This window comes from Theropithecus gelada, chromosome 16 (genome assembly GCF_003255815.1).
Source record: "Theropithecus gelada isolate Dixy chromosome 16, Tgel_1.0, whole genome shotgun sequence".
In the NCBI taxonomy this organism is placed as follows: Eukaryota; Metazoa; Chordata; class Mammalia; order Primates; family Cercopithecidae; genus Theropithecus; species Theropithecus gelada.
The window spans coordinates 45,730,711-45,753,380 of NC_037684.1; the positions used below are offsets into that span (position 1 = coordinate 45,730,711).

At 45.1% G+C, this 22,670-nt stretch overlaps 1 long non-coding RNA gene across 1 annotated transcript; it reads right to left on the reverse strand.

Annotated features, from left to right (window-relative positions):
• Nucleotides 1–7,622: 7,622 nt before the first annotated feature.
• On the reverse strand, nucleotides 7,623–10,590 carry LOC112610038. The gene is made up of 2 exons (XR_003116267.1): nucleotides 10,433–10,590; nucleotides 7,623–7,821 (listed from the first exon to the last, which is right to left on the reverse strand). It is a non-coding gene; the product is annotated as an uncharacterized LOC112610038 (long non-coding RNA).
• Between the last annotated feature and the right edge of the window lie 12,080 nt (nucleotides 10,591–22,670).

A 22,670-nucleotide genomic window follows, 5' to 3' on the forward strand; every position in this document is an offset into this window, starting at 1 on the left:
CTACTCCCACAGTGAAAAACAAGCTTCCCGCCGGTCACCATCCATGTGCAGGACTGTTCAACTGCAGTCTACACATACAGCAGTATCAGAATTGTTGACCCATACCCCGTGGGAAACAACTTTATCAGCTACAGTAAAGTGCTTACAGGCAGTTCCTTTGCCTTTAGTCTTACTCCCGCATTTCAAAGTTACTTAGATCAGCACCTTTTCCCGCCAACCCCTTCAGTTAGCTTGTTTCATACAATTATAATACATCTAGATTATTTTGTCCCATTATCCATTCCACTCTATGATTTCCCAACCTCCTCAACAATTTGTTAAATTGCATACATTAGGATTCGTAATGTGCCGTAAAGTTCTGTGGATTTTGACAAATGCATAGTGTTCTGTCTATACCATCACAGAATCATACAGAATAGTTCCATTGCCTTAAAAAATCTCCTGCCCAACACCTATTCAACTCCTTCCCTCCAGAACATCTGGAAAACGCTGATTTTTTTGCTGTGTATATTTTTGCCTTTTCCATATATATAGAATCACACGGCATGTACCCTTTCAGACCAGTTCCTTTCACTTAGTGATACGTGTTTAAGATTCATCCATGTTTTTGCAGGCCTTGATAGCTCATGCCTTTGTGTCACTGAATAGTATTCCAACATATGTATGCATCAAAGTGTCTTGACCCATTTAGCTATTGAAACACATCGTTGTTGCTTCTAGTTTTGGATAATTACAAATAAAGCTGCTATAAACACTCGTATGTAGAATTTTCTGTGGACTACAGTGTTCCATGAGTGAGATACATAGCTGGGAGTGTGGTTTCTGGATTGCACAGAAAACTGATTAGCTTTGAAAGACTATTTGTTTTTAGAAATGTTCAGTACTGAGACACATGCAGGTAAATATTTAATAAATAGGTTTTTAAAAAAATTTATTAAGGACCTAACAGTCAGCTGCTTAGAAGCTCAGTTCCTGGGCGAGAAGCTTTTAGCTCTGAGTCAAGGAAGGGAACTTCCTGGCATATGTCATCTCACTGCCAGAAACAGAGTCAGGTTGCCCCAGCATTGAACTGTGGATCAGATGGCATGTCTTTTTCTGCACCTACTTGCCTTGCAGTTCAGCTATGCCTTGTGGTTTCTCAGGTAATACATGTTAGAGGAATAATAATGACTATTGCCACTAAGTTGTCACTTGATGTTGAATATGTGGCCCAAGTGAAAAACTATATTTTCTTCATTTGATCTATTTTCTTGTATTTCTACTTTTAGCCATTTTCCCAAATCCAAACAATCTGGCTGCCACACTCAGAGTGGAGAGAAGTCGACTTTTCCAGGAAAAAGAAAAAAAGATTTTTAGAGAGCCTAAGCTCATGCAGAGAATGTCAGACCTCTCCAGAAGGATATGGCCCTGCTCCTGTCCATGGGAGAACAAAGGACCCAATATGTAATGGACCAAAAAAGATGCAGGTTGTGTCTATATTGTCTTGCTGACCTCTCCAGACTGAGCCCAGAACAGTGGGCTTGAGACTTGAACATCGATTAGAGTCACCTAAAGGGCTTGTTAAAACCTGGACTCTTGGGACCCATTCCTGAGATGTCTTATTCACCCAAGAATTTGCATTTACAACAAGTTCCCCAGTGATGCAAATCCTGCTGGTCCTGTCCCATTCTTGGAGATCCACCTGCCTAGAGAACTAACTATCCTTTATACATCCAAACCCATTGCCATCTCTAGATCTCCCCTCTACTCCTCATATAAGAGATGAAGCTTAATGGAAGAGCTTAGAAAAGTGGATCCGAGATTTGGGGAAGAAGGGCCAAGGGGTCTAGGCACTGACTCTGGAAACGCAAGTTGTTCGCCACTCTGGAGATGCTCACTAGTGTGGAAATGCAGGCTTTTGGAGATGGAATGGGCTGTAGTGGTCAAACTCCCTTTACCATAAAAAAAAGAACATAAACCCAGAGGGTGGAGGCCACTCTCTCAAGGCCACACAGCAAGCCTGGGCAGAGCCACAGTGACCTAGACCTTTTGACTCTTCCTATAATAGTAAAGCTATCCTTCCTTGTTCAAGGCAGCACAAGTACCTTCTGACTCAGAGGTGAGGAGGGCAGGATCAAGCCCATTCCTGGAATGACAATATTTGAATTGTCATCTCAAGGGGAAATGAACAAAGAATAGCAGCTCCCTCAATCCACTCCCTGCTAAACACACACACACACACACACACACACACACACACACACACACACACACGGGTTCACAAAGGCCAGCTCTCCAAAGAGTCAGGGAGTAGGAAATGGGCAAGTGGGGAAGATGAAAGCTCATTGTTTTTGCAGCAACACTAGTCAGAGTAATAATTCAATTTTGACCACACAGAATAAACAGTTCCAAGCATCTAGAAGATGAAACTGCTGAAATTCTCAGCTGAAAACCCAAGGGGACAGGAAAACCAGAGCTGTACTGCTGTACTTTCAGTTTCTCCCCCAAAATAAAAGGACTCCAGCCAGCCACATCTCGCCCTTAGAACCCTGGAAACAGGTGAGCGATTCATGACATTTGTTTAAGATGAATCAATTCCCAGCACCATGTAGGGAGCCCGGGTCTTGGAGTGACCCAAAAGGAGAGGTGCAAGACAAGCAAAGGAAGGGGGATGGGCGAGAAGAGGCTTTGTCTATTTTTCCTGAGATTTTAAATATTATTAGATAATTTCTTTCGAATTTCTAATAAGCAGGTTGAAGTTTAAATTACAAGATCTCTAACAGAGTCAGGATCCAAATAGCACAGGAGCCGGCAGACAACAATTTCTGGGGCCGGATGGGTTTCAGGTTTGCTCTTTGCAAAGACAAAGCTCCTATTGAGTGGTGGAGAGGAGAGCTGGGGAAAGAGAGAGGGCTGTGGAGGGTTTTCATTACCTCGATCATCATCCCCACCGCGAGGGGAGGATGTAGAAGGAAGAAAGAAAAGCTGGACCTGGCCAATGCGCTGCTGAAAATGACAGCTTGGAATGAATCACACACCTGATATCTGTGGCTCCTCCAGAGCAGAGTGTGGACATGAGACGAAGAGGAGGAAAGAAGGAAGGAAGCCGAAGCCCTAGCCCTGCACGCTCACACATCCAGCAAAAGTAAAAAAGCAAAAACATCACAGCAGAGGACGGGTTCTTGGTAGGTGGTCTAGGGCTAGAAAGGTGATCTAACAGTTTTACGTTTTTTCTTGAGATGCCTTGTAAACATTAGATTAGGAATGTCAACACTCAAGGGAACTTTATAGTTGAAAACCAACAGCCACTTCCCAATAGAAGGTGAAGCAGAGATGGCAGAGATCAAGAGATACAATACCTCTCCCTCTATGTGCAGGTTAACAATGGAGATTATGGGTCTCTGGGGCATTGCCACAAACTCAGTCTTGTTTCTTCCTCTTCCTCTCCTTCCTTCATTTCTTTTCACTCTGTCATTATTAATGTCAGAGTCAAGTGCCGTCTTTGAAAAAAGCAAGTCTCCATCTGAATGGAGTTGGGGCCAGGTTCACAGGCGTTATTTCTTATTGGAAAGTCCTCCCTGGCAGGTGCTTCTCATCTACTAACCCCTGTGTCTTCCCTTCTACTGTGCTGGCATTAGGATTTCGCATCTCCATTCAGGTATGGCCAAATAGTATCTGAGAGGTGAAACCAGTAGCTCTCAAACTGGGCTGCCAAAAAGTTGTTTTTGTTTTTGGATGCCCAGTCTCTACACTCCAGAGATTCTGATATAATTGGTCTATGTTTTTAAAGTTCACCCCAGGTGACCCTTACATGTCACCAGAATTGAGACCCCTTATGTTAAGAATTATCCAAGGAGTGGTTCTCAGACACCTGGAAGGCTCACGAAAGCTAGGTTGCTGGACACATCTGCAGAGTGGCTGATTCAGTGAGTCTAAAGGTGGATCAGAGAGTCTGCCTTTTCAGCAAGCTCCCAGGTGATACTCAGGTGGCTCCCAGGGACCACACTGTTAGAACCACTGACCCCAAAGCATATATGTTGTAATTGGTGAATAAGATGGAATGTGGGCCTTCCTGCCTCGAAGTCTGCACCCCAAGCATGTTTATATTTCCCTTTTAGTTTTATTTATTTATTTAGAGACGGAGTTTCACTCTTGTTGCCCAAGCTGGAGTGCACAGGAACCATCTCGGCTCACTGTAAAGTCTGCCTCCTGGGTTCAAGCAATTCTCCTGCCTCAGCCTCCCATGTAGGGGATTACAGGCATGGGCCACCATGCCTGGCTTTTTTTTTTTTTTTGTATTTTTAGTAGAAACGGGGTTTCACCATGTTAGCCAAGCTGGTCTTGAACTCCTGACCTCAGGTGATTCACCTGCCTTGGCCTCCCAAAATGTTGGGATTACAGGCGTGGCCACTGCATCCAGCCTGTTTTTATTTGTTTATTGTTTGAGACGAAGTTTTACTCCTGTTGTCCAGGCTGGAGTGCAATAGCACAATCCCGGCTCACTACAACCTCTGCCTCTTGGGTTCAAGTGATTCTCCTGCCTCAGCCTCCCGAGTAGCTGAGATTACAGGCACCTGCCACCACGCCCTACTAATTTTTTGTATTTTTATTAGAGACGGGGTTTCACCATGTTGGCCAGGCTGGTCTCGAACTCCTAACTTTCAGGTGATACACCAGCTTCAGCCTCCCAAAGTGCTGGGATTACAGATGTGAGCCACCACACCTGGCCTGTATTTCCCTTTTAAAGTGGTCTATTGGACCAAAACAGTCTCTAGACACAATGACTACTGTGGAGCAGCTGTAGAATCTCTTTCCTGAGAGATGTGTCAGATCGCATGGGAGAGAATATTCCAGGGCATTGCTACTCAACGTGCACTCTGTGGACCAGGAGTATTGGCATCACCTGGAAACTTATTAGAGGTGGAGTCTCTCAAGCCCCACCCCAGAGCCAGGATTGGAATCTGCATTTTTACATGGTTTCCAGGGGATTTTATGAACATGAAAGTTTAAGCAATGCTGTTCTAGGAGAGCTGAGAAACACCGTGATTGGAAGTTGGAGAAATTAGGTGGTGTGCTGCCCAGCACACCTGCAGGGGGCGGGGGGCGGGGGGCTGCAGCTCATCTAGGTCCTGCTAACCCCTGGCAAATACTGGCAGCATCAGGAAGGGTGTTCAAAGAGGACGCTCGACCATGATGATAATAATGACAAAGAGAAAAGAAATAAGGGAGGAAGAGGGAGAGAAACGAGATCCAGGTGGCAATGCCCCAGGGAGTTAAGGTCTAGAGACTGGATTCAATGATGTCTAGAGTGTGTTCAGCCCTGCCACTGCCACTCAGTCCAAAGGTAGAGGAAGGAGGGGAAAGTTGTGGGCTGGGCTCTGAGCAACCCATGCACACGCTGTCACTTAAGCCTCGCCAGATCCCTATCAGGGATGGCCATGCCTGTTGTATTAGTCTGTTCTCACATTGCTATAAGGAAATACCTGATACTGGGTAATTTATAGAGAGGTTTAATTGGCTTACGATTCGACAGGCAGTGCAGGAAGTATCATGCTGGCATCTGCTTGGCTTCAGGGGTGGCCTCAGGAAACCTATGATCATGGTGGAAAGCAAAGGGGGAGCAAACATTTGATACGGCCAGAGCAGGAGGAAGAGAGAGCAAGGAGGGAGGTGCTACACACTTTTAAACAACCAGATCGTACAAAAACTCACTCAGTATCATAAGAACAGCACCACGGGGATGGTGCTAAACCACTCATGAGAACTCCACCCCACGATCCAATTACCTCCCACCAGGCCCCACCTCCAACACTGGGGATTACAATTTGACATGTGATTTGGGCAGGGACACAGATCCAAACCATATCACCTGGTTTCCAAGGGGAAGTCAAGATAAGGAAGATCAGAGGACCTGTGCAGTTCCCACAATTACTCAAAAAAAAAAAAAAAAAAAAAAAACCCTAGGAGATTTCTTATCCAGGTCTGGGAAGTCAAAGTTCACATTCTCCTCACCACAAAATGTGAGGGATGGGTTCCTGGGAGATGATTACAGGAGCACCAGAATTTGGGAGTTTCAGAGGATTCCCAAATTCTGCCTTGTCCTTTGCACGACAGAGTAACCAAGCCACTCTGAAAGGATGTGGGAGACAGAGCTTTGGGACTACACACAGGGGCTCTGGACTCCAGTTGCCTAAACTGAAGCCCTGTCTCCACTCTTTGCTAGCTTCAGGCTCCCGTCTATAAATTCTCTTTGTCTCCGCTTCCTTGCCTGCAGAAGATGGAGATGAAACTGATATTCACCTCACTGAAATTTTGGAAGAATTAAATCAGATAAAACATTCAAAATTCTAAGCCCTGTGCCTGGTACATAATAAACACCCGGTCTTTTTGGAAGAAGTACCAGTCCCTAGTCTTGGTCCGGTCAAATAATCTCTCTAATTGCTGCTCTGGAAAGGAGCATTTTAATTCCACAGCGAGACAATGTGGAGAAGTGGAATGCTATGGGAAATGTGGGTACAAAATGGGAAGGCGAAGGGCAGATGAAGCCCAGTTATTTATGTGATTGCAGGATGTTTGCAAAGACACACTCAAAATGCACACAAGTTGGCGTTTCCCCACAAGTGATGGCAGTGAGCCTGGGAAGGGTAATGTCGACATCAGAACCATCTGGCTGTGCCTGCAAATTCAGAAGCCAATCACCATTTCCACCCTCTGAACTCTCACCACCCCAGTCCTACATTTTTATACCAGAGACCCTGAGTCCCCCGGAAGGGGAAATAGTCTCTGTCCCATTTGCTGCCCATAAATAATACCCCACAAAGAGTGCTCACTTTAGAACCTTATCTTGCTTTGCAGTTACCTTAAGTGTAAAAGACAGGCGTGGAGAAGAGAAGCACGAGCTGAAAACCTGCAAACTTCTGTGCTGCCCTGGGCTCAAAGGTTTACAAAAGGAAGATCTGTTTTGAGAATATTTTCCTGTTCAAGAAGGGTAGTAGTGGTGATCATCAGAGGCGCCTTGGTGTGTCCTAGGCTTTTATTCCTGGGGTTCACAGGAATCCACGTAGAGTTCCCCTTCCTGCTCAACTGCTGCCCTCAAGAGCCAGCTAGCCTTGCTCAGGTCATTGCAATCAGGTGCCATAATTATTACTATTTGCAGGTGAGAAGACTGAGTCTTAAAGAGTTTCACCTACGTGCTCAAGATGGTACCTATAGTAAGTGATTGAGAACCAGGGTGAGAGCATGGGCTTCCAGAGCCTGGGTTTTAGCTGCAAGGCCAACCTTCATCCATGGCGGTGCAGGGGGACTATCACTGAGGAGGGGACTCACCAGACCTGTGTGGACATCTTGGTCTTGATGCTCACCTTTCTTCTGATACCAGTGTCCCCATTTTTCTCTGGAAAACCCAGTATCAGTCTTGCCCTGGAGGGCACCTGACCCATGCCTGGCCAGTCAGCACATTCCTCAGGCTGCCCTCTCTAGATTCATGGTTCATGAATCTAGAGAAGTGGCTCATTCTGCTGGACATGGGGGTGTGAGCCCAGGAGCCCAGAGGGAGAACCTGCCTGAGAATTAAACCAATGCGGAGAAGAGCAAAACCCAGAGATGTTGTGTCAGGTAGGAAGGCCATGCTAAGCTGAGGTAACAAATAAACACAATTATTGTTATTATTATTATTATTATTGTGTAGCTTAACATAATAAAGGTTTATTTCCCCCTCTACATAAAGTCCAATGTGGGTCAGATGATTTTCCAGGGCAACTCTCTTCTGCTGTTCCTTAACTTGGGGGTTCGGGCGCTCTCCATCTGTAATGAGGCCATCTCAACATGTGGCTTTCAGAGTTCCTGAAGTGGGAAATAGAGACATAATACACTCATTTTATTGGCTAGAAGTTGTCATGTGACTTGCTTAACCTCAAAGAGACAGGGAAATATGGCCGTCCAACGTGGCCCAGAAGGTAAGAACTACTTAAGAATGAACCCCAAAGGTCTCCACCACAGATGGAGGTAAATAAAGTAGTTTAAATGACTTAACATGATTTAAATCTCTAGATCAAGCTGTGCCTGAAGGAGTTGTGGTAGTTCTTAAATGAGCCAATGGATTTCTTTTTTTTAAGTCTAGTTTAAGTTTAGCTTTTTTCTCACTTGCAATTGAACAAATCCCACTTGAAAGGAACATACCTAGTCCTCACTCCCTGGCTGACTCCAGCGTCTCCCTCCTCCCAGTCTAAACAGCACCCACTATGGGCTTCTGCCCTTCTACTCACTAAGGAGAACTGCAACACACATAAGCATAAATGTTCTAGATTTTCCTAGGAACTGTCTTTTCAGCTGCTGTGAAGGCCAAACGGTACATGAGAGAGTAAGTCACTTAGGAGAAAATAAAAGTCCATGCTAAAGATAGCCTTCTATCTTGCAAGTGAGTAGGGTTCCCCTGAAGGAAAGCTAGGACTTCTGTAGAACGCCATAAAGTTAGCTTTCTGAGATACTTTGGAGAAAGTGGCCACGTCTGTCCTTAGACTGGCAGCAGCAGCAAGAGTTGGCTTGACCTCCTAGGGACTTTACTTGAAGACTCTGGCTGGAGAGAGGAGACCTGGATTCTGGTTTAATCTTTGCCATTGACCAACTGGCTAACCTTGAGCAAGTCATTTATCCTCCCTGGGCCTCAGTTTCCTCATCTGTAAAGTGAGTATGTTAAAGTAGCCAGGGTCTAATATCCCTGTCTCCTTTATGCCCTAGATTTCTGTAAGATCCCACTTCCACGTGCAGGTGCTCAGAATGTGGCTCAGCAATTGTCCTGCTGGTCACAACCAGCAGGAGTGAGTGTGCTGGTTGAAACCCTTCCCAGAACTTCCCATGCAGAGTGGCTGCACACTGTGTACTAGCTGGGTAGACACTGGGTAGACAAATGATCTCAGAAAGCTAACTTTATGGTGTTCTACAGCAGTCTATCTTTCCTTCAGGGAAATCCCATTCATTTGCAAGGTGGAAGGCTATTTTTAGCATGGACTTTTATTTTATCCTAAGTGACTTACTCTCATGTACCATTTGGCCTTCCCAGTGGCTGAAAATCATATTCAAAGAACATTGGACTGGAAGCCAGGAGACCTAAGCTCACATACCACTTGTTTCATTGCCTTTGACAAGTCCTTTAAATCTCTCTGGACTTAAGTTTCTCCATCTTTCATGTTGGAATGGTGATTTGTGCTTCCTTCAGAAGATCAAACAACCTTCTAGAGGCCTCTTTGGGCTTAGAGTCACGTGACATGGTTTGAGTTATCACTCTGACATCTTCTAGCTATGAGACCTTGAGCAAGTTGTAATCTCCCCACACCTTAAGGTCTGTAAATAAAAACACCAACCATTAACTTAACTGATGGCTTTCTCTGTGTTTCTCTACAACCTCATGACATAGGTACTATTATCAACTCTATGTTTCAATGTCCTTTAACCTCTCTAAGCTGCAGAGTCACAGAGCAGGTGGCAGACCCATATTCCAACCCAGAGATGTCTGGCCCTAGTCCCTGCTCCACACCACCGTCCCTGCTTCCCTGACATGGACAGTAAATGAGGATGGGTACAGAGAAGCCCCAAATGCTACAGAGGTGTCTCATTCAGGTTTGTATCACCGTTCATCCCTAGAAACATAATTAAAATGTAGTATAGTCTCAGAGACCTTGTGATGAGTGAGTGATTAACGGGTGTGTAGATGGATAACAAAATAGATAAGTTATAAACGGAAAACAATATGGCGCTATGCAGATGCCCAAATGTATGCATTGATCCAGGTACCATCACAGCCATTCCATGGGAGTACCAGGGATATGGTGATCAGGTGCACTTGGGGTTGGGATACGGAAGTGGCCAAGTTGAAGGGGCCCAGACCACCACACACCAGAGGGGCTGGGGTTTCTTCCTCTATTCCTCCACCAGTGGCCCAGAAGGTCCAGACATGTGCCCAGAGTTAGAAAGTCATCTAATTAGAGCTCTGATGCTAAATCGCATGAGGGCCTTCCCTGGAGCTCAGGATAGAGGGTTGGGAATGAGGCATGCAGAGCTGGAGAAAAAGGGCTGTTCACCCATCACTCAGCCATCTGGGTCCCATGCCTGAAATGAAGGGGACTTCTCAGCTCTCTCAGGAAATGTCAGCAGCCAAAACAATGTCTTCCTTCTTGTGTTTTCACTCCTTCTGCATGCCCCTGTGGCCCAGGAATATATAGATTCATCCACCTAATTTTGAGTACCTGCTAAAGGGTCTGGGATATCCTTAAATAAAAACAACCAAAAATCCCTGCCCAGGTTCACCTTGTGTCTGATCACAAGAGCAAACCCTGCCCAACCACTGCCAGAATTGGTATCATGGGGAGTCCTCTGTACTGACCATCTGATTATCTTGCCCTGAACAAAGGATCAGAGCACTTTTTAAATGCTGGCATGGGTCCTGGAATGAACTCACATCTCTGGAGAAGACCTTCAACATTGGAGAACCAGCTGGTGCCTTCTTCTAAAAGAAAGGCAGAGGTCTTGAACTTCGTGATTCCTTGCAAATCCCAGTCTAAGCCATTCAGCAGCAGGAAATATGTGCACCTGGTGAGGTCTCCGGCGTAGGTCTGCAAAAAGAAGGAGGCAGGTTGATAGCCACCAGTTGTCCAAATGAATTCACTCAGTATAAACGCTGGGTACTGACTAAGTCCATGGCCCCTTGCTAGACGCTGAGACAGCCACTGAAGAAATGAGAGGCTGTTCCTACCCTCCATGAACTTCCAAATGAGCTGACAATCGGAGGGGCTGAAGAGGTTAGGAAAGCTGTTTGGTTAGGGGTAAAAAGAGGGATAGGATAGGCAGAGGGAAAAACCAGGACCAGGTTGGATGTAATACTGAGAACATGCACAGCCCAGGTATAGTAGCAGGGAGCTTATATTCATTCACTCACTCATTCGTCCATTTAGTCAATAAATACTTGTTCCATACCTCTTCTATCCCACTCTGCTAAGCTCTGCAAAAAACTTGGTGAGCATATCCACATCATTTCTAAACTGATGGTCCCAGTGGGAGAGACAGGCATTCATCAAATAATCACACATTATTTCTTTGAAGGAGAAATACAAGACGTATCAAGAGAACCATGTATGTTTTTGTGTGTGTATGCATGCATGCACACATGTGGTGGTTAGAGACTGGTGGTAAGGCGACAGTTTCTGCAAAGGGAACAACTTTTGCAAGATGTCCTGAGATAGATAGGGATCTAGTCCAGTAGGTGGGCTGAAGAGAAGCAAACTAGAGGTGAGGGCAGGAATCAGCAGAGTCCAGGCTGATGGTACGGGTCAAGTCAAAGGTTTTGCTCTCGTCCTAAGGAAAGGGCAGCCAATAAAAGGTTTATGCAGCAAACAACTAGGCTGTGATTTGTGCTGGAGAGAAGATGTCATGCTGAGGGGTTGGGAGGTGAATTCACGTTTCCTTCATTTTATGAAGAATTTGCAAAACCTTTGAGCCAGAAAAGTTCATTTTCTGTTCTCTCAGAGGCAGTATAGCAGAATGGTTATGAATCCAGGATTTTACGGTGAAGATTCCAATCCTACTTTGGATAATCAATAATAAATTATGTCTAAGTCTCATGTTTCTCACAGGGCTTTTGTGAGCATTTAAATGCAAACATATGTACATGTGAGCAGTATCTCTAGCACTTATAAGCACCCAGCAATTTACAACTATTTTTCTTGGTTCTCCTTGCACCTTGAGTAAAGAGATGCTGAGCTGTATCATAAGTTTCAGTAGAGTTTGACCACTCTTAGGACCATCTTTCACTGAAGAACTTTTGGCCTATTGCTTTCTTGCTGAAGTTTAAATGTTTCCAGTTTCTTTTTGAGAACAGCTGGTCCCAATCTACCAAATAACCCCTTTGCACACTTGAAGACCATTATTAAGATTCCCTTTGGCCATAAACATACGAAGAAGTGTTTAACATATGAAAAAAATGTTTAACCTCACCAGTAATCAAAGAAATTCAAATCAAAACAACAAAATGCAATTTTTGCCTATCAATTTGGTAACTTTTTAAAATGATAGTGCACAGTGCTGGTGAGAGTAGGGTAAGGTGGCAATTTCGTACATTGCTGGTGGGAACATAAATTGGTACAATCTTTCTGGAAAGCAATTTGGCAATATGTTATCAAGACCCTGAAAATTGTCCTTACCCTTTAACCCAGTAATTCCACTTCTGGGAATCTATCTCAAGGAAATAATCAAAGAATCAGACAAAAATTTCTGTTCATGCTATTTGATATAGCAAACAATATTTTGAATTAGGAATAACCAAAAATTACCTAGAAGTCAAATGGTGTCGTGACATATATTAAAAAGTTATTAAAAGTCATGTTAACAAGGAATTTTCAAGGACATTTAAAATGGTCGCCAAAAACTGTAAAACACAAACATATAGAAGATACAAAACTAAACATAGTAGGATTTTAATTATGTAATTATATATACTTTTATTTTTGTATGTGCATAGAAACAGCTGAATGCAAACACAGCAAAATATTAACAGTTCTTACTACAGGGTGATAGAATTAGGGGTGGCTCTTTATTTTCTACTTTACAATTATATAACCAAAAAATTGTTTAAGAGCTCACATGGCCTTATGTATTTTTCTAAGTAGTTCATCATGGTCCCGTTTCTGCCATAGCATCTTGCCCAGAATCGAAACAGCGAACTTTCAGTGGTTACAGTTTTCCTGGAAAGGGCCAGATAGCAGATATTTTAGGCTTTGCCGATCATACAGTCTTTGTTGCAACTTCTCAACTCTATTGTTGTATGGCAAAACCAGCCATAGATAATATGGCAGCCAATGGGCATGGCTGTGTTCTAATAGAATTATATATATATAATTTATATATTTTTATATTTATTATATAATATATTATATATTATATAATATTATATATAATATATTATTTTAAATAATATTTTAATAATATAATATAATTATAATTATATTATATGTTTATATAATATTTTGTTTATATGTTTTTATAAATATATATTTATATATTATATATTGTATTTTACATATATTGTATATAATTGTATATATTTATAAAATTTATATATTTCTTTTTTTTTTTTTTTTTTTGAGACGGAGTCTCGCTCTGTAGCCCAGAGCTGGAGTGCAGTGGCCGGATCTCAGCTCACTGCAAGCTCCGCCTCCCGGGTTCACGCCATTCTCCGGCCTCAGCCTCCCGAGTAGCTGGGACTACAGGCGCCCACCACCTCGCCCGGCTATTTTTTGTATTTCTTAGTAGAGACGGGGTTTCACCGTGTTAGCCAGGATGGTCTCGATCTCCTGACCTCGTGATCCACCCATCTCGGCCTCCCAAAGTGCTGGGATTACAGGCTTGAGCCACCGCGCCCGGCCAAAATTTATATATTTCTATATATAATATATTATATATAATACTTATATAATATATAATATATATTATATTTTATATATTATAGTATATAATATATATATAGGCAGCAAGTCAGTTTTAGCCTTGGTCTTAGTTTGCTGACACCTGGTCTAGATGATTTGAATCTCTCCTGGCCCATATTATGTATAATCTCAAACAAGTATAGTTGGGGAGACTTCTAGAAGGGTGGGGTAAGGTTCTTGTCCCCACATTCCTAGTGAGTCAGTCAGTCTGAAATGTACTGAGAAGCAATCAGCCAGGGTACTTCTCCTAGGCTTTGTTTATTCACCTCTTTGGGTTTTTTTTTTTTTTCGTTTTTATTATTTCAATAGTTTTGGGGGTATAGATGGCTTTTGGTTACATGGATAAGTTCTTTAGTGGTGATTTCTGAGATTTTAGTGCACCCGTCATCCAAACAGTGTACCCAATATGCAGTATTTTATCCCTAACCCCCTCCCAACCTTCTCCCCACCCCAAGTCCCCAAAGTCCATTATATCACTCATGCCTTTGCATCCTCATAGCTTAAGTCCCACTTATAAGTGAGAAAGTACAATATTTGGTTTTCCATTCCTGAGTTACTTCACATAGAATAATGGCCTCCAACTCCATCCAAGTTGGTGCAAAAGACATTATTTCATTCCCATGTGCCTAAGATAAGAGGATATTTGGGTCCAGGAGTTCTGGGCTGATCAGGCATCTGCACTAAATTCACCATCAACATCAATATGGTGACCTTCCGAGAGCACGAGACCACCAGGTTGCCTCAGGAGGGGTGAACCGGCCCCGGTGGGAAACCGAACAGGTCACAACTCCCAGGCTGATCTGTATTCGCCTCTTTGTATGGCTCCTCCCTCTTCTTGTGCATCAGTGCCCTCTCCAAGTACCTTTTTTGCCACCACCCACTGCAGCCCTTATCCCATCTGGCGTAATAGGAGTTGATGACTGAAAGGAGCTGCAGAGACTTGGAACAGTTGGTGGCTAGTTCGAGATCTCCCCTCTCTACCAACTGTATGGTAAATGCACCTGATAGCAATAACTTAAGCATACCCTGAGAACAACGCTGTATGGCAGATGCACCTGACTGTGTTTTCAGAGTTCCAAGCTAAGGAATCTGGGAGGAGCCAACGCAGAGATTCATTTTTTATCTATGAGGAACATCAGAATGCCCAGCCCTTCCTGCGAAACATGGGCCATGCAGGGATCAAGGCTCTTTGTTTGGGAGTCCAGTAAAGGTTGCCAGGTGGAGACTGTCAGGGGAAGGGTGCTAAGTGAAAATGTTACATAAACTGCATGCTCTTTGCAAGTAGCTCCTGCCCAGCCCGCCACCACTGGACTCTCTCCCCTGTATGTAAGCCCCCAGCCCATGTCTCATCTGCTGGCTCTGGGTCTCGTCTCCAGCCTCCTGAACCTGGTGCCATCCCCACTGGAGTTGACAGGGGTTCAGCACAGTACCAACAATGAGATTTTCAGATTCCTGGGTTTGTGGTTCCATCTTCCTTCTGGCCACTGTGTTCCAGAGGAGGAGAAGGAGAGAGACAAAGGATGAACTGTAATGTGCTGCATCCCAGGCATTGCTCCGAGGGGTCCATAAGATGGTTTTTTGGTGGGGAAAGTTTTGTATTAGACAAACAGAACCCTCACAGCAAAGATGCACCATAAACTTATGTAAACAATAAGTATATGTGTATGACACAAAGCTTTGGAAGTTCCCTTGTTGAGAGTGGAGTCTTATATCACTCACCTTAATACATGCACAGGTCATTACCCGGTATAGGTAGGGAGCCTTTCTGCCTTCTCCACCTTTCCTTTCCTGCTCCAATTCTTTTTGTACGTTTCCCCTTGTTTAAACCATTTTAGACATTGGGGCCTTGTCCAGGAGGCAGAAATGACATCTCAGAGCAGCCCATATATCAGATGGTGAGTGAGGGAGTTATAGGACGACAGTGGCATTCCAAGGGCCTCTATTTCCTTGTCACTTTTCCGTACAAACACATCAAATGCACAGTTGAGAACCACCAAGTGAAAATGACTCACGTGGCAAGAAAAGTCATTCATTCAAGGGTCCTCCCAATGACCTCTTCTGGCTTTCGGGTTTGATTCCCCTGACTGGTTTTATCTTACTGTCATACTTTCTATTGCACCCAAGAAGCAGGCACTGGCGATGGTCAACTTTCCTTAGGGACCCAGCCATCCTGTTAGTTAAACAGTGATGAGGAAAGAGAAGAGAACAAGGAGATTTTGCATCTTAAAAATTGAAAGTTCCAATAGGTCATTTTGCTTAAAAAGAAATCTCTCTCACACCATAACCAAGGCAGAAAATATTTATACCCAACCCTCACCTCCACCTACAATCTCTGTTAGGCAGCTGCTCTATGACTTACTTTTCTGCTCAATATTGACCTCAATTGATATTTTACTCTAATTTCCCCTGAATAGAAATGTTTGGGGATTGTTTTGCTGGAGGAAGACCACGTTGAGAGCCCATTGTGAATTTCACTGTCCCGTGCCATCTTTTTATGAAATCTTGTTCAATAAACAATCATTAGGGGCAACACGGTGGATGGGAAGGCCATAGGATTAGAAGTCATTCATGATCCCACATGGTAGGCATTTTCTCAGTAGAAGACAAGATTCAGTTTGAAAAGCATTTCTGTCACTCCCCAACTATGTGGATTACTTCATCTCTCCAGGCTTATCTTTCTTCTATTTGAAGGAAGAAAGGATGGCCGGGCACGGTGGCTCAAGTCTGTAATCCCCACACTTTGGGAGGCTGAGGTTGGTGGATTGCCTGAGGTCAAGAGTTCGAGACCAGCCTGACCAACATGGTGAAACCCTGTCTCTACTAAAAATACATAGATTAGCTGGGCATTGTGGCAGATGTCTGTAAGCCCAGCTACTCAGGAGGCTGAGGCAGGAGAATCTCTTCAACCTGGGAGGCAGAGGTTGCAGTGAGCCGAGATCACACCACTGCACTCCAGCCTGGGCGCAGAGCGAGACTCCGCCGCAAACAAAACAAAAGAAAACAAAAAAATAACAAATAAATAAATAAAAGGAGCAGGGTGGGAGTGGGAAGCATATATATGATCTCCATCATGCAGGGCTGTGAAGCTGGAACAGGGGCCATGTGATCACTCAGCACAGGGAAGGTGCTTAGAACATTCCATCCCCACTTCATTCATGAAGCAAGAAACCATGTTAATAGCTCTCAGAGTTGCAGAGAAGGATGTTACCCAGCCCTGTCCCCCAAGCGCTGGGTCTTCAGGGAAAACATCTGTGTACACAGATAACTCAGAATATTGGGTACATTGTGAAAGGTGCTGCCAGAACAGAGAAGAGTAAAAAAATTCATTCGAACAGCCAGTATTAGTAAAGGCTTCAGGGAAGAGGTGGCATGTGAGCTGAGCCTTGAAGGGCAAGGATGGAGATACAGCCGGGGCTTCTGGGAGGGAACCATGAGAGCACAGGCTGAAGACAGGAGGGGACAAAGCATTTCAGGAAATGATGAAGCATTAAGGACCGTCAGGTGCAGAGAGAGCCCAGAGTGAGTGAGGTTCAACCCACTGAATTTCAACCCACTGAATTTGCCTCTGCCCCACTGCTCTGGTGCAATGGAACTTTCAAAGGTCTTGCTCATCATCCTCTTCCAACCTACTCATTCCTGCAGGAGTGTCTGGCTCTGTTGATCTGGGCAGTCATCCCCAAACTTTCTCCACAGGTGTCCATGAGCCTGTTTCTTCCTGAATCTTCTTTTCTTTTGTGCAAGTCTCAGTATCATCTCAGTGTGCCCCCAGTGTCATCTTTTTGACCCTCTCCCTGGGTGGTCTCACACCCTCCTCAAAGAACTGAAGGAGGCCAGATTATGACAGAGCCACAGATGCAGTGCTGAGATTACATGGTTTCTTTTTTGTTTTGTTTTGTTTTGTTTTGACTCAGTCTCATTCTGTTGCCCAGGCAGGAGTGGTGCAACCGTAGCTCACTGCAGCCTCCACCTCCTGGGCTCAAGTCGTCCTCCTGCCTCAGCCTCCTGAGCATAGGCATGTACCAACATGCCGGGATAAGCTTTTTTATTTTTATAGAGACAGAGGTCTCACTATATTGCCCAAGCTGGTCTCAAACTCCTGGCCTCAAATGATCCTCCTGCCTCGGCTTTCCCAAATCACTGGAATTACAAACATGAGCAAGATTACATGTTATCATGGGGGAGGGGCACATAAGATTCTCAGATCAGGAAATGACATAATCAGAACGTCATTTTAACACAGTGAACGCACATCTCTGTCTGCCCAGGATAATCCCCTGGCATAATTATCAATGGAATCCCCATCCACTCATAAAAGCACTTTCATTTAGATGAAAAATTACATGATCACTCTCAGTTTAGATCACCCTGCTGTCCATGGGACACAGAAACCAGGGGCAAAAGGAGGCTGGACCAAAGAGAGCCATTCAGAGGCCATATCAACTATCCAAGCAGGAGGCAGGGACTTCCAAAGGCAGAGAACTCATGGGAAGGCAAAGTACTAGATCAAAGGACAAATTCGAAGGTGGGTTCAACAAGACCAATGATTACAGGATGAGTGATGGAGAAAAAAATAAGCAGACCCACTAGATGACTGACAGTTTAGTATCAGATATAGGGACTGGACGGGCTGAGCAGGATATTCTTGCATAAGAGGGCAAGGAGCTGGCAATGAGAATCTAGAGCACAGCAGAGGCCAGAGCTGGAGATGTGAATTTGGCAGATGGCAGAATCCTGGGAACAATCATGGCTGAAGAGGGACGGTGTGAGACCATCCAGAGAAAGGGTCAAAAAGATGACACTGGGGGCACACTGCGATGATACTGAGACTTGTGCAAAAGAAAAGAAGATTCAGGGAGAAACAGGCTCATGGACACCTGTGGAGAAGGTTTGGGGATGACTGCCCGGATCAACAGAGCCAGACGCTCCTGCAGGAATGAGTAGGTTGGAAGAGGATGATGAGCAAGACCTTTGAAAGTTCCATTGCACCAGAGCAGTGGGGCAGAGGCAAATTCAGTGGGTTGAAGAGGGAGTGGGCGGTAAGGAAGTGGTGTCAATAAGCACAGATGATTCTTTGGATAAATCTGTTAGTGTAAGGAAGGAAAGAGATGAGACTGTGGTTTGAGGGAATAATTTTTAAAAAATAGGGGGAGAGGGAAGCATTTGGGAAGTTAAATGTGAAACCTGAACATATTTGAACACCAAGAGGAAGACACTGGCAAGAAGTGGGGGGGTGTGAAGGTGCTGGAGATAACCATGTGGAGTAAGGTAGGAACAGATGGTTTCTGCTCCAGTGGGGAGGCCAGCCTTAGACAAGAGGTAGGACTCTGGAAGAAAGTGAGGCTGCACTTGGACGGAGTGAATGCTACAGGTGGTGGTGGCTATAGTAGCAGTATTATAACAACAATCATTAGTAGTAGTAACAATGAATGGTTAATCTTACTTTTTGTTTACATGTAAGTTCTCTGCACTGTTTAATCCTCACAACAGCCCCATTTTATATGTGAGGAAACTGAGCCCAAGAGAGGTTAATTAAATTGCCCATAAACCACTATAAAAAATGCCAGAAGGTAGATTGAAACCCAGGTCTTTCCAATGGCATAGCCAGACTTGTAGGCCACTTGGAGTCAGTATAGACCAATGGCTCAGTCCTTTCAGTGAGCTGGAGGTGAAGTCATCTTCTGTGAATGATGGGGGTGGATGTGGAGGCCTGAGGAAGGAGAAGAGTTGAAACAGCTGCTGGGAAGAATGCAGTAGGGATGAGCCAGAGAAGAGAGAGGGCACGGACAGCTTCCCAGGGGCACTGATAGTAGATTCCATCTTGTTCTTATCACCCGCATTCCCAGTCCCATTTCCTACCAGGGGCATGCACCCCACATTCTTCTCATTTATTTTGTGTCCTCTCTCCTCTAATCCCTCCATCAAAGGAAATAAGAGCCATGTGGCCCAAGCGGAATGGGTCAGATTCTTCCCACTGCTGGAGGACTTGGTGATGGCCAGTGGGTAGAGCTGGGAAGGTGGTCCTCAGAGCCTTTGTCCTACCAAGGACACCCTCAGCCTAAAAGGTTTAGGGAAGCAGGGCATTCACCAGGCAACAGGGATTGCAGATGGAGTGTCTGGGAGCTGTGCCTCTGTGTTTAGAGGCCCAGCGTTGCTGTTTCTGACTTAGCCTCCCAAGTTGCCTGGGCCCAGCCAATAGCAGAAGAGAGCTGGAGCCAAAGTACTGATCCCAGGTGAACTAGCCATCTTCGATTCCATTAACAAGCCTATCCATCCCGTATGACCTCTTTCTACGGAAGATCTATTAATTTTAGTTAACAGTCAGTGAAGAGGACACCATTTGATCCCAGAGCTTAAACCCATACCTGTGATTCACTGGTTTGACCACTTAGAAAATAGTAGCAGGATCAAATAGGCTGAGCCTCCCTCTTTGGACAGAACTTCACTGAATTAGTAAATGGAAGGTGCTAGCCTTGGAGACAAGCTTAAAGATATGATATTACTGCTTGTCAGATGTGGACCACCACTTAAAAAAACCACTAAGCCACTGGTCAAATTGATAAAATCCATACAGGACCCGAATCTAGAAAACATGGGGCTCAACTCTAATTTCCATAAAAGTGGCCAACAGGACCAGGGAATCGGCATTGAATTCTCAATGTGTACTGACTTTCAGCCTCCAAATGTCATGGTTAACACACGGGGACTCAGGATACGACATCTGTGGGCTGGCAGGTTCTAGAAGCATTTATTGGAATCTTCTCAGGACTCTTTTCCACAGTGCTAGAAAGTCAATTGTAAGAGAGTAATCACAACGAATTCTTAATAATTGAGAAAAAGCACGGGGAAAATGATCACATCTGTTCAGACCAAAATGGAATTGTTTGAGGGAATGCAAGCAGGCAACGCTCTAATCTACATTTAAGGCGACTATGTTTGTAAGATTGGGGACAAGGAAGAGGAGAGAAGCAGCTCTTGAGAGACAGAGTCCTAAATCTGTATATCCAGCATCCATGGGTGAATATTTGGGAAGCAGTGATTTGTGTGTGTATGTGGGGGGGGGGGGGGGGGGGGTGTGTACACACGCACACATATAAGCACACACATTCTCACACACTCACACCCACAGACACTCCAGGTTTCTGAAGAGTCGTGTACCATTACCCAGCTCGAGTTGAAATGAACCCCGTGCCTCCCTGTAGCCCGTTTTGAGTGGTATTCTCCTACCATGGGCAGGAGAGTCTCCTGCAAACCCTGGCCACAGCGTCCTCAGTCCAACTCTCCAACAGATTACCATCCTTCCCTTAAGTCTCCCTGAAAAGCAGCCCAGGGGCAACAAATCCCTCCCTCTTCCACCAGTTCCAACATTTCTCTAATGAATGCAGGAGAAAATTAATTACAGAGGGATTTTCAAGACCTCAGTATCTAATGACCAGCCCCAGCGCCCCCTCCCTCCAGCTTCTTTGAGGCTCCTCATTGGCCCTGCCCAGCCCTGCCCTCCTCCCCTCCACCCTCCCCTCCCCTCCCTTCCCAGAACCCAGGAACAATACCGCAGGCTAATTAGGCAGGGAAAGAGTTTCTTGGCAAAAGGGGCTGAGTGCTAGGTCAGTACCTTGAACAACCCAGAAGAAAAACAAAACAGCATTAAAAGAAAAAGAAAGGGAGGGGGGACCTGTTAATCCCAAGTGCATTTCCGCCAAATATTCTCCTTTTCAAGTGTTTTCTTCCTGGTAAACAAAGTTCTGTGGCTGGCTTTGGAGATTTTAGGACTCGGTTGCTTAGTAATATTGGGGAAAACACGAAGTCCCCACCTCAGCCCCATTTTGTGCCTCTTCTCCCTCGCTCACTGCACTGAGGGGTGGTGACACATTCCCACATTGTGAGGGACAGCCCGTTGTGAAGAAGAGCTGAGCTTTCTTTTCTTTTCTTCTTTTCATGTCTAACAGTTTCCCGAAGCTCGGCAAAGAACAGAGATTTCTGCTCCCAAGTTTGGTGAATCTACACCAGCGCTGTCCAGCAGAACTCGCTGTGATGAGGGAACTGTCCTATATCTGAACTGTCCTATATCTGTGCTGTCCAATATGGTGATCACTAACCACACAGGGCCACTGGGCACTTGAAATATGGTTTGCACAAATGAGTAACTGAGTGTTAAATGTTATTTCATGTTGATTAATCGAAATTGAAAGAGCCACAGAGAACTTGTGGCTTGGAGAGCCACAGCTCCTGTCAAAACTTCTGTGGGCCGAGAGCAACCAAGGGCACAGCAGTAGCGTCTGGGTGGCTCGGTGACATTTACGAGGGACAGAGGATGGGATGGTATAAGGAACACAAACGAAGGTCCTGATTTCACTGCAGCCCTATCTTCTCTTTTCTGTGCCCTTGGGCATCGCTTAAATTGATCCTCAGTCCCCTCTTCTGTAACGTTAGAGACAATCACAAGAGTGCACCTCACGGTTGTTTTGAGGCGGGGCAATGGAAGCTGAGTCCGCTACTGACCCCTTCCACCAGAGAATAACAAACACAGGCAGACCTGGCGCTCTGCCTTCCTGCCTACTCTCCAGTCTCATCTCCTGCCCTCCCTTGGCTGGCATTTTTTGCTCCCAGAATTCCATGCACTTTCAATCTTGGCATATTTGCCTCTGTCATGCCTTCTGTGTGGAATTCCTGCCCTTCTGGTGGCTTTGCCGTGGCCAAGAAGATTCCTGATCAATCTCAAGGGACCTAAAGAACAGGGAATCTTCTGAGCTCTGAGCTAGAAAGCCTGCTTCCCCTCTCTTGTTAGCCCATCTTCCCCTCTCCAGTCATCCCATCTTCCCCCTCCTGTCATCCCATCTTTCCCCTCCAGTCATCCCATCTTCATCCCATCTTCCCCCTCCTGTCATCCCATCTTCCCCTCTCCAGTCATCCCATCTTCCCCCTCCTGTCATCCCATCTTCCCCTTCCTGTCATCCCATCTTCACCTCTCCAGTCATCCCATCTTCCCCCTCCTGTCATCCCATCTTCCCCCTCCTGTTATCCCATCTTCCCCTCTCCAGTCATCCCATCTTCCCCCTCCAGTCATCCCATCTTCCCCCTCCTGTCATCCCATCTTCCCCCTCCTGTCATCCCATCTTCCCCCTCCAGTCATCCCATCTTACCCCTCCAGTCATCCCATCTTACCCCTCCAGTCATCCCATCTTCCCCCTCCTGTCATCCCATCTTCCCCCTCCTGTTATCCCA